The sequence below is a fragment of the Aegilops tauschii genome, unplaced genomic scaffold, assembly GCF_002575655.3.
Source record: "Aegilops tauschii subsp. strangulata cultivar AL8/78 unplaced genomic scaffold, Aet v6.0 ptg000076l_subseq_5457420:6198992_obj, whole genome shotgun sequence".
NCBI lineage: Eukaryota > Viridiplantae > Streptophyta > Magnoliopsida > Poales > Poaceae > Aegilops > Aegilops tauschii.
In genome coordinates this window covers 489,947-505,683 of record NW_027332479.1, presented here as the reverse complement: position 1 = coordinate 505,683, position 15,737 = coordinate 489,947, and the positions used below count along the sequence as shown (strand labels likewise).

At 46.0% G+C, this 15,737-nt stretch overlaps 1 long non-coding RNA gene and 1 pseudogene across 1 annotated transcript; one reads left to right on the top strand and one right to left on the bottom strand.

Moving 5' to 3' along the window:
- Positions 1 to 4,099: 4,099 nt before the first annotated feature.
- LOC141028334 (uncharacterized) lies at positions 4,100 to 5,384 on the bottom strand. The gene is made up of 2 exons (XR_012190586.1): positions 4,943 to 5,384; positions 4,100 to 4,852 (listed from the first exon to the last, which is right to left on the bottom strand). It is a non-coding gene; the product is annotated as an uncharacterized lncRNA (long non-coding RNA).
- Positions 5,385 to 5,639: 255 nt separating this feature from the next.
- Positions 5,640 to 6,612, top strand: LOC120970638 (uncharacterized; annotated as a pseudogene).
- The last annotated feature ends 9,125 nt before the right edge of the window (positions 6,613 to 15,737 follow it).

Genomic DNA, 15,737 nt, shown 5'->3' with positions numbered 1-15,737 from the left:
AGCTGACAGCTTCAGTTTCTTTGTACTATCCCCATCGGCCTCCTCCACCGCCCTTTTGCTCCATGCTCCTCTTCCCTCCCAGACCAAACAAGGGTTCAATTTGAGTATGGCCCGCTCCCTCCCCCTTCCTCCCCTTCAATCTGTTAAATGTGCCAGTCCCTAGCTTCCCCCCCTCCTTTTGTTTTTGCACATTTCCACAGTCAGCTCCAACAACAAACGGTATTGCAGTCATGTCGATCTGCATGTTTCCCTGCATGGCCTCGATTCTTACGCCCTTGTCTGCCGTCGGCTGAATGGGAGAGGAATTGGTCAGTGTTGTCCCGGACTGCATGGTATTGGGATCCGTGTCTCATTTGTTCAGCAGTTTTTCAATCTATCCGCTATCACCGCTAGTCGTCAGCACCCTTGGACCAACGTGAGCAGCCAATGGCAGTTGTAAGACTAACGGGCTCTCCCCATTATTTGGATTGGCATCCCCATCAGTACCTTTTATCATGTCCTGCCCACCACTCCTGCCCCCATCACCCAATTTGTCTGCTGCAGGGTACCTTAGTTGTTCCTGTAATCCACCCCTCACTCCAGCATCTCTTCCCTTTAAACGGGTAGTGATCACCTGGTTTCCCTCCTCCTCCTCTACCATGTCTGCCCAACTAGTTCCTTTCTTCCTCCATGATGGATCATCACTGCCTGGAGAGCTTCTACCTTTCCACTAACCAAAACCTCTGGGTCCAGATTTTCGGTCCCCCAAGTGCACTCCACCCTCACCCCATTTTCCTCTTCCTACACCACCCCTACGTTTCTCCATGAAGGCCCTCAACCATGGGCCAAATTGCCGCCGACCCCCCTTCACAGGTTTGTCCTTGCACATCTTATCTTCGTGACCGATGATGCCACAAATATAGCAAAACTCCAGCAGGAACTCGTATTCGAAGGGACACCAGTTCTTTCCTTCCTCCTCCTCTCCATTTGCAATCTCCATGACCCTTCTACCCTGGCCTCCTTCATCCTCATCTTCCTCTAGAGTGAAACCCCTCATCAAAGGTACCTTGATATTTATCCTCACTTTAACCCGCATATATTTCCCGAACGCCTTCCCATCAGATCGTGCCTCCACATCCAGCACCTCCCCCATCTCCACACCAATGGCTTCTCCAGCAGCTCGATTCATCTTCCCCAATGGCAACCGAAGAATACGAACCCAGATAGGAATGGTATCAAATGCATAGTCTTCAATCCTCTTACTTGGATCATAGTCCTCAACCACCAGCAGATTATTCCCAAACTCTCACGGCCCTCCTTCTAAAGCCATCTTCTTCCCCGATTCCTGGCCAAAGGTAAAGAGGAAAATGTTCTCCCCCACCTCTTCACAATCCAGACCTCGGACGGGACACCAGATCCGACCCAAGGTTTCCGCCATGGCCTCCACAAAAACCGGCTTCTCTGAAAGCAACTTGGCCAGCGCTTGTGTTTCGACAACACCCGCCTTCCCAGATCCCGACCAACCAATCTTAATACCTTTCTTCTCTTTCTCCGAAAGCTTCAAATCCTTCAGCAGACCTTCCATCTTCTCCATCGCCCGTCGCACAGACTAATCAAGATCCGATATGACACACTGGAAACTAGGGCAAGATGGTGGTGTACGATCGCACGCCCTAGATCGTGCAAAAGGCTTGTGGTGGATGGGTATGGATTGGGAAAGAAACGAGGAAGAAACACAGCGGATAGGACGGCGGCGGTCACGGAAACCTAGCTCGCCCGCAAGTCGCCAGACACCAGACCAACCGTCACACTCGGGACGGACTCTGTAAGGATAGTCTTTGTTTCAGTTGCATTGACTGCATATTTCCCTTCATCAGAAGTGCGCTCCGAAGTATACTGAACCAGATAGAAGTCAATGATGAAGGCCCACACCACCTCAGCGACCCATCGTCCTGCTTCTCCATGTCGGGTGTGAAGTTGTCCTGTGATAATACGTACAGGTTCCACATGAGCTCAGACATTTTAAGTTTATAAAATCGCACGAGTTATTAGGTAATTATTGACGATTAGGCCTAATTCTTCCTTGAGATCATGCAAAGAAATTAGGAAATTATTTAAGACTGGTTCTGTTACTAGCCCATCCACACATGGTCCTTCCTCTCATGCACATCCCCCTCTGAGCACGCCTACCATGCAGGAGAAAATTGCAGAGATAAGTAAAAGGGAAATGATGGCATAATTTGGGAACATAAAACAATCCAGTGAATGGTGTGCCAAGGAGCAAGATGCAAGGCGGGCAAGCGCAACAGAAACGAGATGCAAAACATAGGCTTGTTTGGTTGATCATAGCAACCAGGAGTTGGCTCTCCTTTCCCTTTGAATAGAGCTCACACAAAAGATATGCGAGTTGAGAAAATTGGTGGATCCAAACCTGAAAGGTCGAACATGATACACTAAGGAGAAACTAAATGATATATGGGCCATATATGTGACAAAGAGAGAAAAAATGTGCTTTGTCTAAGTGATAATGTTATTTCACCAACAAATTTATGGGAGAAAAGGAGGAAAGTTGTGCTATTTTCACAATTGCTAACTACTAAAAAAATCAATAATTACGAGCTCTTCATCAAATCCTAATTAGAATTTCCCATCATCCTCGATTATTATAGAAAGCTCTTCTCGACTATACATGGCCATTCCTCGGGCTGGGCCAGGCTTCGGGCCAGGCCTAACCAAGCCCGGTGTAGAAAACCAAGGCCCGTCCTGGCCCGGGCGGCGGTCCTAAAAATCAGGCCCAAGCCCGGCCCGCCAGTGTAAAAGCCGGCCAGGCCTCTTTGTTAAATCGCAAATATGGCGGGCCCGGGCCTAGCCTTCGGGCTCAAAATCTAGGACCAGGCCCGACCCGTGGGCAAGGCCAGGCCGGGCCGGGTCGGGCTTTTTCAGGTCGGGTCAGGTCAGGCCGTCCGGGCAGGGCTGCCCATGGCCAGGTATATTCCCGGCGTCCCAGACAGCTTAACCTGCTCAATGGGGCGACAACTTTGCATGTGTACCTCAAGCCCTCTCTTATTTCTGAGGACCATATGGCAGACCTAACAAAATACTAGGTAGTTCATGCAGAGTAGGAGGAAAAAAACTGGGCCCAATGTAAAAGGAAAACAATTTGGCCCACCGACAATAGGTTATGTAACAGTTATGTAGTGCAAATATCATGATGCCTTAATACATTGAGCACGATAACTTAATGAGTAGTTTGGGCCGCCTATGGAACAAGATAATCCCATCCAATTCTGTTTAAGGACATTAGACTTTCCTTTGTAATGTTTCCCAATCATAGATCATCGGCCTCAGTAATCCACATCTTACTTATATTTGAAAGGAAACAAACAACCCCCAATAAAACCAGTTGAAGTTATTTGGGTCAGCTGATCAAACACTTGTGTTTAGTGGTGTTTTGATACGTACACGTCAACCTGGCCAGCGGAGACTTGCCGGTGGTGGGCTAGGGTTCAAACGTGATTGATCTGAATGTATTGCTATATAATCCAAACGCCAGTGTAATGGATAGAGTTCAGTGGTTAGTACAAATGGAGACGGATCGAGCTCAGTGGTTTCTGAATCATGTTGTTGATGTGGCTCTGCCATGTAGCTGAAACATGAAGTTTTGAGAGGAACAGACCGACAGTATTCGTACAACCATAGTGCAAAGTTGTAAATTATTTTTAGGAACAAAAATTGTATAAAAATTGCATGAAATGTAATATCTCATCAGATCGAGATCAAGTATGGGCAACAACGCATGTTTCCCATAAGTTCCGAGTGCCAACCTACGCTAATAAATGTGCCCTTGACAAGGTCTAATCATTACCACCATCCACAACGGTGGGGTTTTGCCACCGAAAAATTTACGATTTCTCTCCGTCCATACCACTCAATAGGTGTGGTTGCCACCCGATGTTCTCCTTGGCCACACTCTGCCCCAACCAAGCATTGTTGGGTTCCTTAACAGGGTAAGGACAAACTGCCCCCCCCCCCTCCATTAATAAATACCCCTACAACCATCCCCCATGAACCCTCGATTGCATGATTTTTCAATCTCCATCATTCTAACACACAAACAACCTTCATCAATTAAGTTATATATTTATTTGCTTTCATACCCCAAACGATATGAACAACATCAAATTTTAATTAACCATCATCATACAATTCTAGTTACTAGGAATATGTAATCCTAGTCCACGAGGAGGAGGTGAAGTGATGTAGAGATGTAGCAAAGAGCTGCTGAGGCTGGCCATCATAGATAACTCCTCATATTCCTTCATTAACCCTTCTGAAACCGACGTAAACTCTGTTTTGTCAGCGCAATCGTTGATGGCTTTGGTTGTTTTCGCAATGCAATCAGGCAGGTCGAAGGGCGTCGGACCTTCGTTGCCTTTGCGAATCTCAAAGCTCTCGATGATATCATGGCAGATTTCGAGGGTGCTCACCATGCCACCGTAGTCCACTCGGCAGGACCCAAGGGCGTGAGTCGCGAGCTTGTCCTTGGTGGCACCATGGATCAAGTTCTCAACCTTGGCCGTCATGGCCGTGGCTCAGGGCTTCATGGCGTTGACGGCCACGAGAGCTAGGATGCGGTAGTCCTTCGCGTCGGTGCTTCGTTTGTCTGACTGGAGCGTTGATACACAAAAGTCATATGTGAAGCGCACCTTGAAGAAGTCACTCGAGACATTCTTGCATGCTTCCAACATGATGCTTGATGACATGGGCTTGGTGTCAGAAGCTTGAGCGGTGATGGCCACGGAAAGGAGAATGATGACAATTCCAGAGAATTCTAAGCAGTGGGTTTGCACCGTTTCCATTGCTGCCAGGCTTGCTAGAAAAATATATTGTAATTGAGGGAGATGATGAATGGATCAAATGGAACTGTAGTGCAGAGATGGATGGGTTGAGGTGGAGTACATACCTATGATTATGGTTTATATATAGTGCACTGAGTAGGGTTTCCAAATGCAATATGCCCCATGGATATCCAAATGATCAATGTTTAACTCTTTGCACATATACCTCGATGGACAATTGGATTTCCTCCTATTTAATCATGGGCAGTATTATCTAATATAGTGTCTCCTGGATGCCATTTTTTATGTAAGCTTAAAGGTGTTCCGGGTTAATAATGATGCATGTGTATCGTATATATCCATCGTGCAAGCGTATCCTAAATGGGTGTAAGCAATTAAATGTATTTAGGAAGGGGCACGGGTTGCCAATTATCTTAAATTTTACCGATTAACATGGTAATTTCTAGGTAGTGGCTAATTAGCAGAAGTATAGATATAGATAGATAGAAATATAGATAGAGAGATAGAGGTCAAGATAGATAGATAGATAGATATGTGTGTGTGTATATATATATATATATATATATATATATATATATATATATATATATATATATATATAGTATATAGTATACATATAGATAGGTATAGATATAGAGATAGAGATAGAGATGAAGATATAGATAGATAGATAGACGTAGATATAGATAGATAGATTATCAAGGGCAGACTGCGCATAATCTTCCTTTAATGTCCCAAATCCATTTTGTGATATGGGGAAATAAAGTGAGATTCACTCTAGAAATACATAAAACTAGAACACATTCATGCCACACGTATTAATACTAGCACACCCAAAATGTGGATCTACATATATCTGTGCATATAGTGTCCGGAATACTAATTATTTGGATATCCGTGACTAAGCTGCATTGGATTTATGAACCTGCTGCTGCACTATATAGATGTCACAAGAACCGTACACCACCTCCATCTTTGCACTACAAAATCTGACTATCAATTCATCTCCACCTCTCTCTCAGCTACAAAGCCTACAATACAATTGCAGCTATCCTTGCAGCAATGGCAACCGCACGGGCGACCGCTGCCTTCTCCTCGGTTGCCATCATGCTCCTTTTTGTGTGCATCCGCGCACATGCCGGCGGGCGCGGCGACAAGATCAAGGTGGTGGACCTTGTGGTAGAAACCTGCAAGAACGCTTCGAGCAGCTGCCGCAACAAGCACCTGAACGTGACCCAGGAATTCTGCGTGCAGACTCTCCGGTCGGACAAAAGGATCTTCCAGGCCAAGGACCTCCGTGATCTGTCCCTTGTCGCTGTCGACATCCTCAAGATCCGTGTGGCAGCTGCCGGCGGCAAGGTGAAGGAAGCACTCTAGAAAGCCAAGAAAGGTACGGAGGAGGCGCTGGGCCTCAGGTATTGCCAGGTGGACTACGATGTCGCTATCGGCACCCTCGATCTCTGCGACGCCATGCTCAGGGACTTCCATGTCCCCAGGGGCGACGCCGACGACCCGTGGTCCTTTGAACTGCCCGAGCGTGTGGAGAAGGCGACTGACCATGTCAGCGACTGCGGGCATGATCTTCACATGGATAGCCAGACATTTATCAACGAAAACGAGGAGCTGATCAAGCTGGGCGACCTGAACAATGTCTTGCTAGGGCCATATGACTTTGATAGTTAATAATCTATTTTCTGCCAGAAACAATGTTCATGTAAAACCAACATTACTTTCGTTTGAAATAATAATAATAATGTTGTTTCGATATCGAGTATACCGCCGCCCCCCCTTGAGAACACTCATACCGTGCGAAAAATCTCAAATATTTTCAAACTATTGAATTCAAACGCTCAACTAATAGTTAAATATGTGGCATCTCTTAATGAACATCATGACAGGTCATGGCCTAGGTGGCAAAGCCAAGGTTTCCGCAGCAGCAAGACTCGGGTTTGAGTCTGGTCGCTTTCATTTTTACTTTTTTTTAGGATGCAAAATGTAAAAACGTCGAACTCACGACGTTTGACCAAGCGGCAGAGGGGAAAATATCTGGTGCACCGGAGCTTGTGGTGCTACCGATGCACTGAACTCACATTGCACATTTAAAATGTTTAAAAAATTCTGAAAAAAAATTAGCACACTCATACAACATCAATGTAGGTTGTCACAAAATTTCAAGTTAAAATTCGAAACATAACTTAAAAAAAAAAATAACAAATTCAATACTGAATAGTACATAACATAACTTGGGCTTTAGATTTGGCCTATTATCACACTGATGTCAAAATTTGTCATTTTTGTATCTCAAAAAATATTTCATATTTTTACACGAAATTTTGTGACGTCAAACATTGATGTTGCATTAATGTGATAGATAGTTTTGAGAATTTTTAAAACATTCTATTGCATCCGGTGCACCGGTAGCACCACAAGTGCGGGTGCACCGGATACATTCCCAAGGGTGAAGAGCCTGAGGATGAACAGCCAATACGGTAGGGCAGGCTTTCTGGTTCTTTTTTTTCGAACAAGGGCAGGCTTTGTGTTCTTTAAGAGTAACTAGAAATCATGCCCATGCATTTCAACGGGGGAGAAAAAGTCACCCCTCATACACACTCTCGAGACATCGGTATATCCCTTAAAATATTTTACGATGTCACATGACAAATAACATGATAAGTGGTGTTGCCCAAAAAAATAAAGATGGGTTGATTTTTGAAGTGTACTCAAGATGTTTTTAACTTATTAGATAACAAAAATATCTACCTAGTTGGAGGTATCTCATTACACATTTTGTTATCATTCGTCCTTGGTGATGCCCAACAAATATTTGCGGTGCGATGAAAATAACAAAGTACATTTTAGTAATTAATGGTAGCATGTTTTTATCTTCTTGTTTTTTCTTTCTTTTTTCTTCTTATTTTTTGGTATATTCTTTGGGTTTTATGGTTTTTTTGCTTTCTTTGTTTTTTGTGTTTCTTTTTCAATTTTATAGTTTTTGTTCGTTTTCTTTCTACATTTTTTATATACACCAAGAATAATTTTTATATACACGTGTAACATTTTCTAAATATATAATTAACATTTTTGACAACTTATATATATATTTATGTCTACGTTTACTCATATACACTGTACAGTTTTTTATACACCAGAAACATTTTTTATCACATTTAAAAATTTGAAAATACATTATTAACACTTTGAAAATACATAATTAACATTTGGTAAAATATTTTTTTATCTCTATATTCTCCATAAACATTGTATATTTTTGTATGCATGACAACCATTTAGATATACACGTTTAACATTTTCCAATTTAATTTTCATCTTTTTTAAACATATAATTTTTTTGATGTCTAATTTTTCTGTACACATTCTATATTTCTTGTGTACATCATGATCATTTTTATATACACAGTTAACATTGTCCAAATACATGATTAATATTTTTGAAAACATTTACTTTTTTATGTCTACTTTGTTCTGTACACATTGTATATTTTTTATACATCAGAAACATTTTATATACACATTTAATATATTTTAAATGCATGCTTAACTTTAAAAAAAACAGAAATCTACATTATTATTTTTCTAATTTTGCTTTCCATACACACTACCCATTTGTTTGTATGCTTAACTTTCTAACTTTGTTTCAAAAAAACAGAAATAGACACATTTAAGGTTCTGATGCTTTAAGCTACAGTTTCCTGAGTGTGACGCCCCCGATTTGACCGTACACTAATCATGCACGCAAATGTGTACGATCACGATCAGGGACTCACGGGAAGATATCACAACACAACTCTACAACATAAATAAGTCATTCAAGCATTATAATACAAGCCAGGGGCCTCGAGGGCTCGAATACAATTGCTCGAACATAGACGAGTCAGCGGAAGCAACAATATCTGAGTACAGACATAAGTTAAACAAGTTTGCCTTAAGAAGGCTAGCACAAAAGTAGCAACGATCGAAAAGGCAAGGCCTCCTGCCTGGGACCTCCTAACTACTCCTGGTCGTCGTCAGCGGCCTGCATGTAGTAGTAGGCACCTCCAGTGTCATGGGAGTCGTCGTCGACGGTGGCGTCTGGCTCCTGGACTCCAACATCTGGTTGCGACAACCAGATAGAAAGGAAAAGGGGGAAAAGAGGGGGAGAAGCAACCGTGAGTACTCATCCAAAGTACTCGCAAGCAAGGAGCTATACTACATATGCATGGGTATATGTGTAAAGGGGCATATCAGTGGACTGAACTGCAGAATGCCGGAATAAGAGGGGGATAGCTAGTCCTGTCGAAGACTACGCTTCTGGACATCTCCATCTTGCAGAGTATAGAAGAAAATAGAGTGAAGTCCTCCAAGTAGCATCGCCTAGCATAATCCTACCCGGCGATCCCCTCCTCATCGCCCTGTTAGAGAGCGATCTCCGGGTTGTATCTGGCACTTGGAAGGGTGTATTTTATTCAGTATCCAGTTCTAGTTGTCATAAGCTCAAGGTACAACTCCGGGTCGTCCTTTTACCGAGGGACACGGCTATTCGAATAGATAAACTTTCCTGCAGGGGTGCACCACATAACCCAACACGCTCGATCCCAATTGGCCGGACACACTTTTCTGGGTCATGCCCGGCCTCGTAAGATCAACGCGTCGCAGCCCCACCTAAGCACAACAGAGCGGTCAGCACGCCGGTCTAATCCTAAGCGCGCAGGGGTCTGGGCCCATCGCCCTATGCACACCTACACGTTGCGAACGCGGCCGCGAGCAGACCTAGCAACCCACACGATCACGGCGGTTACGTCAAAGCGGTCCAACACGGCGCGCGCCACTCAGTCGCTGACGTCACGAAGGCTTCGGCTGATACCACGACGCCGAGATACCCATAACTACTCCCGCGTAGATGGTTAGTGCGTATAGACCAAATGGCCAGACTCAGATCAAATACCAAGATCTCGTTAAGCGTGTTAAGTATCCGCGAACGCCGACCAGGGCCAGGCCCACCTCTCACCTAGGCGGTCTCAACCTGCCCTGTCGCTCCGCCACAAAGATCCACTTGCGGGTACTCCTACGAGCCGACCCGACTTTAGTCATCACATGTGTCATGTATATAGTATATAAGTATATACCCGTGATCACCGCCCAGGTGATCACGGCCCGATAGTGTAGCACAGCAGACGGACAAGAATGTAGGGCCACTGATGGAAATCTAGCATCCTATACTAAGCATGTAGGATTGCAGGTAAAGGTAACAACAGTAGTAGCAAGGATAGGCTATGCATCAGGATAGGATATCGGAAAGAAGTAACATGCTACACTACTCTAATGCAAGCAGTATAGAGAAGAATAGGCGATATCTGGTGATCAAGGGGGGGGGGCTTGCCTGGTTGCTCTGGCAAGTAGGAGGGGTCGTCGACTCCGTAGTCGAACTGGGCAGCTGCAGGGTCGGTCTCGTAGTCTACCGGAGAGAAGAGGGGGAAGAAACAGTAAATACAATGCAAACATAAGCATGACGATGCGTGACATGACAATGAGCGGTGCTAGGGGTGTCCTAACGCGACAGTAGGTGGTACCGGTGAAGGGGGGGGGACATCCGGGAGGTATTCCCGATGTTTCACGTTTTCGGACAGACGGACCGGAGGGGGAAAGTTGCGAGTTCGATAGGTTAGGGAGGTGTGGTGGACGAACGGGCTGCGTATCCGGATTCGTCTCGTCGTTCTGAGCAACTTTCATATAGAAAACATTTTCATCCGAGTTACGGTTTAAAAGATATGAATTTTCAAAGTTTATTTGAATTTCTGAAATTATTTATATTAAGAAAAATGAATTATGACGTCAGCATGGGGCAATGCTGACGTCAGCAAGTCAACAGGTCGGCTGACCAGTCAAACCAGACAGGTGGGTCCAGTAGGACCCACATGTCAGCCTCTGTTAGTCTAATACTTAATTAAACTAATATAACATTATAATTAGAGGGGTGGGCCCCACATGTCAGTGAGTGTTTAGTTAAACTAATTATTTTTATTTATAAAACATTTTCTTTTTCTTTATTTTTTTAATTTCTGCGGAGGGGCCCGCATGTCAGTGACTGGGCCCGCCCAGTCAGCAGTTGACTGGGTCAACCCAGTCAACTGGGGCCCGTGGGGGCCACTGGCAGGGGCACTGGGGTGGGGCCCGACCGGCCACGTCGGCAGGGCACCGGAGAGGGGCTCCGGCGAGCCCCAATGCGGCGGCGCGGCGCGGGTGAGCTTCGGGAATCGGCCACAGTGGCCCATTTGGAGCGTGGTTAGGTCCTACGATGAGCTGACGCTCGCGCGCGTCGGGCGCGGCAAGCGGCAGGTGCCGAGGTGGTCGGGAATGGCACCGGCGATGAGCCGAGGCGGCGACCAGAGCACGGCACTGACGGGAAAGACGCAGGGGGCATGAGGGAAAGAGCTAGTGGGTGCTACGGCATCCTACGGAGATGTTGAGCACGATGGTGTGCTCAAACGCCAGCTGCGTGAGCTGTGGCCGCGACGGCGAGGTGAGCGGCGGAGCAAGATTTCGGCGCGTTGAGTGAGGGGAAGGATAGAGATGCTCACAGGGGGTCTGCAGAGGTGCTAAGCGGGCGCGGGGAAGGCTTGATGACGACGAACGGGTGGCGGCGATCCGAGGTGGTCGAGGAGGAAGATGAAGTCGTCGCGGTCGCTGTAGGGGCTCCGAGCTCCAGCCCGAGGTGGCAGGAGGCGTAGGGGACGACGACGGGGCTATTGAGCACGTCTGCGAGGGGATGGAGGGTCGGTGGCCGCGGCTGCGACGGCGGGCGGCGACGGAGGCGCTCGGGATGATGGGGGGAGCAAGGAGCGGCGCGAAGGAGAGGGGATGGGGGAGGCGCAGGGGCCGAGAGTGAGCGGGGGCGAGTGGGAGAGGGGCCCGAGGAGGCGGGGGCCGCAGGCGACCTTATCCTCTCCAGCGTCGGTGCCGGCGAGGTGGTCGGGCGGGAGCGCGCCCCTGTTCCGACCCGGTCGGGGGAACAGGGAAGGGGGCGAGGGAGGAGAGGTGGGCTGGGCCGGGGTCGGGGGTGCGGGGGTGCGGCCCAGTTTGGGCCGGGGGGGTTCGGTGCAGATGGCCCACGGGTCCAGTGGGGGGGAAAGGGCCTTTTCCTTTTTTTTTTCTCTGACTGTGTTCTGTTTTCTTTTTTTTTATTTGTTTATTTCCTTTTTTGTTTTATTTTATTTAAAAGTATTTAGGTATTTTATAAAAATGTGTTTTCTCCATCATAATTACCAGTGTAATATTTGGCACCCACTGAACATTTTTGTTTGAGTTTTTGAAAACTTTTATTTTTCACTTTAATTATATTTGAAGTTTGAACTAGGAGTTTGAAAAGGAAGGTGATTCAAATGTGATCAAGCGCTGTTTAGCGACATGATTAGCTTAATCACAGGGAGTTACTGTAGCATGATTCCCAGGGTGTTACACTGAGCATGCTTCAACATCATTTGCTTCCGCATATCATACATATTGGGCTTTTCATGAATACTTTTTTTCTGTTTTAAAGATTGTCAAAGTACATGCTGCAAAATACTATTGAATTAATTGTTTTCCTCGAGTCAAATGAAAATATGGAAACTGTCAAGGAGATGTCGAATGATGAATTTCACTAATATGGAAACTGTCTGGATTATACTTAAGATACATCGGAGAGATGTCCCAGATTTATTCTTTTGAATTTCACTAATTTCTTTCCATGGCTTCAGATTCACCAGTGCGTTCATTAGTGCCATTTCCAGTTACTATTGGTGCCTATGATTTGTTCAGGTGATGGGGTAGCCGCCAACTTGGGCCTGCTGAAGAACGGCGGCTCTGCAGGAGGGGGATGGAGTCGCGGAAGCTACTGTGCCGGCGGGAGCGACGGTTCCACAGCGAGCTGGTCATACGTCACCTCTGAGTTGGAGGATGTCCAAGGCCGGGATTGTTCATCATCACTGAGCTGCGGTAAGTACGGGATTTTCCAGAGAGTGGTGGATGGATTTTTTTTGTCCAAATGGTGGTGGATGTATGCATATGTGTATTTTGGTGGCCTTTTTGTGCTGGATCCGTCCATTTTACATTATAAATTAATTGTATCGGCTGTCGCAGCGATGATGGATTGTATTGTATCAACCCTTCTGGTTAATTGAGTTCAGAACCATGGAATAAATACTAGCATCCAGTCAGGATTTAAAAGCGAAAGCATGATCTTTGTTTAGTTATGTGCGCAAAAAAGCTCATGTACGAATCTGACTTAAAATATGTAGGTGTAGTCTCGCACAAAGGAAGGGAGAAGATAACTTGATGTCAATGAACCGTGAATGGAAATAAAAACACCAGACTGAATTATGTACTCTTTCTTCCTAGCTTAAATTATTGATTGACATGGTACTGCGCCATGTTATTCTAATTTTATACACTTCTTTTTCCCCATATATATATATATATATATATATTGGGTTCTTAGCTTCCTAAAACTCAGGAGTATTTTATCTTTCTCATATATTTTAATTTATTTTACGCAGGCTGAGATAATGCTGATGCTCAATCCAAATCTAGATGTCTCATCTCTAAACATTTGAAACGCTGAGTATTCCATGGAAGCTTGCCTAGTCGCTTTCGAGCAACATTATATCTTTGGATGTTTGCACCTTTGTGGCCCTAGACTTCCTTATATGATACAAAAAATGCTGGTCGAGAACCCCATTCATCTTGCGGTACTAAATAGTCTCATGTGGAGGAGAGGAAGGCGGCAATGACGAATGGGAAGTACCATCCCATGTGGATAGTCAATGACCCCACCACACAACATTTCTCTTTCTAGACATAAAAACTGCCTCCCGGGTCACACGCCCGGGCAACTCCGGAGGCCCCCTCGAACCTAGCCAGCAGCACATCCTTCCCAGATCTGTACTCGCCGCCGTCATTGCCGGCCGCAGGTGCGGCAGCGGCGGCGGCGCTGCCCTTTCACCAAAGGTGGAAGGTGTGTGGTGGCTCGAGCCTACCTTCTCTGCGAGCGCAGAGGACAACGGCATCGAGAGGAGCTGTTTGGCCGAGGCGGAGGCGCTCGCCGCCGTGGGGCTCTATGCTGTGGCTTGGATCATAGCTCGTCGCCGGCGCGCGGCGTCGTTCGACCGTGTGGCCTGGGCGTCGTCCTCCCGTGCGCGGTCCCGCCCAAGGATCTGGATCCGCTGGCCCCTGATTCGTGATGTGCAGGTGGGGCCCAGGGACGGGCATGACCGGCGGCTAGTGGTAATCCGGCTAATGGCTGGTGCCGGGAAGCTCGGTCTGCCCAGGTCATCGCTGCCCTCACTGCTGCCGCGACCACGTGGGGGTCCAGAAATCCTCATCCATGCGGATGGCGCAGCGGTCAGATCTGGACAGCTTGGTTGCGGTGATCTACATCCAATTGGCTGTGTGCTGCAGCGCCTCCTACAGCTCCACGATGTCGACGGTCATCGGAAAGTCTATTTTCCAGGCTAATGGTTGACTTCGACGGTGAGATGCAAACTATGGGCAGCGACTTGACGCAAAGGAATGGTTATGCAACGACAGCAATCACATCGCATGTAGTTGTTGGGATCGTGGAGAAGTGGTGGCGACAGCACATGAGTGACTTCGATGGTGGTGCTACTTATGCATTCGGTCTCGAGCTCCGGGGTGAAAGTCTAGGTCTGGCCAATTGGAATACCTGGCAATGGTGATGTTGTTCTTACATCGTTACCTTGTTGAAGGTATTGCTCGGTTATGCTCGGACTGATTCTTCAGGGTGAAAATCTAGATTCTAGCATTTGTTGTTGGATCCGGTGACGACGGTGCTTGAGCGCCGCTCCCTTTCTGAAGGCGTTGCTGTTGAAGAAATTCGTTGTCCATGTGGTGTCATAAGATAGTTGGTGCGGATATGGTCATTGTCGTAATTTGCCGATCGTGGATATGATCGCTTGGGTTTTAATTTTTCATCGCCTACGCATAGCTTTGGTCGCATGTGACTTTGCTATTTGCTGGCGTGTTGTGTGTGTGTGCGTTGGTGTTGGCTGTGTGCATCCTAGTTATGCAGAGGCCGGGTGTCTGCTTATTGTGTTTGTATCCTCTTGATGCTTCACTATGAGCTAATAAAATCCGCCCTTTATCAAAAAAAACATTTATTATCTAGTGGCAACCCATGGGCATTGAACTCAGGGGGTGTTTGTTTTCAGGGACTTTTTGATGTAGCGACTAGAAAAAGTCTCTATTAAAAACTTTTTAACCAAACATGAGGGACTACTAGGGATTAAGAGTTGCTTTTTTGACTAAATGAAGAAGACTCTCAAGGAGAGTCTTTTTTGGGACTTTTTCAACAATGCCCCTCCCTGCATCCATTGCCCCGCCGCCTCATGATGTTGTTTGGTTGTTATTTTTCTGTATACTAGGGGTAACATGGTCCTTTACATGTCATTTAATAACCTCTAGGGAGGGACTAGAGACTTTTTAGTCCCTGGAAACAAACATGGAGGGACTTTTTGGGACTAGGGACGTTTTAGTTGGGACTAGAAAAAGTCCTAGAACTTATGAACCAAACAGGGCCTCAGATTCATTTACTTCTGCACTTATACCCATGGTTTGATGGATCGAGAAATTTGGCGACATTAATTGGAATGAGGAATATCTTATATCCATAAACATCAGATTTTTTTTCCCAGTAGAACATGATCATGATGAACCCGTGAGATTTTTAAAATACCTATGGCAACGCATGTGCATTCTACTAATGTATATAGTGTAGTAGAAAAATTATTTCTTCAAAAATAAATAAATTTATGTAAATATTTCTACTATTAGACCACCCTGGCACACTGGTCTGGCTAGTCTATTGTTCACTCCCGATCCAAAACCTTGATAACAAGCGTGACATCA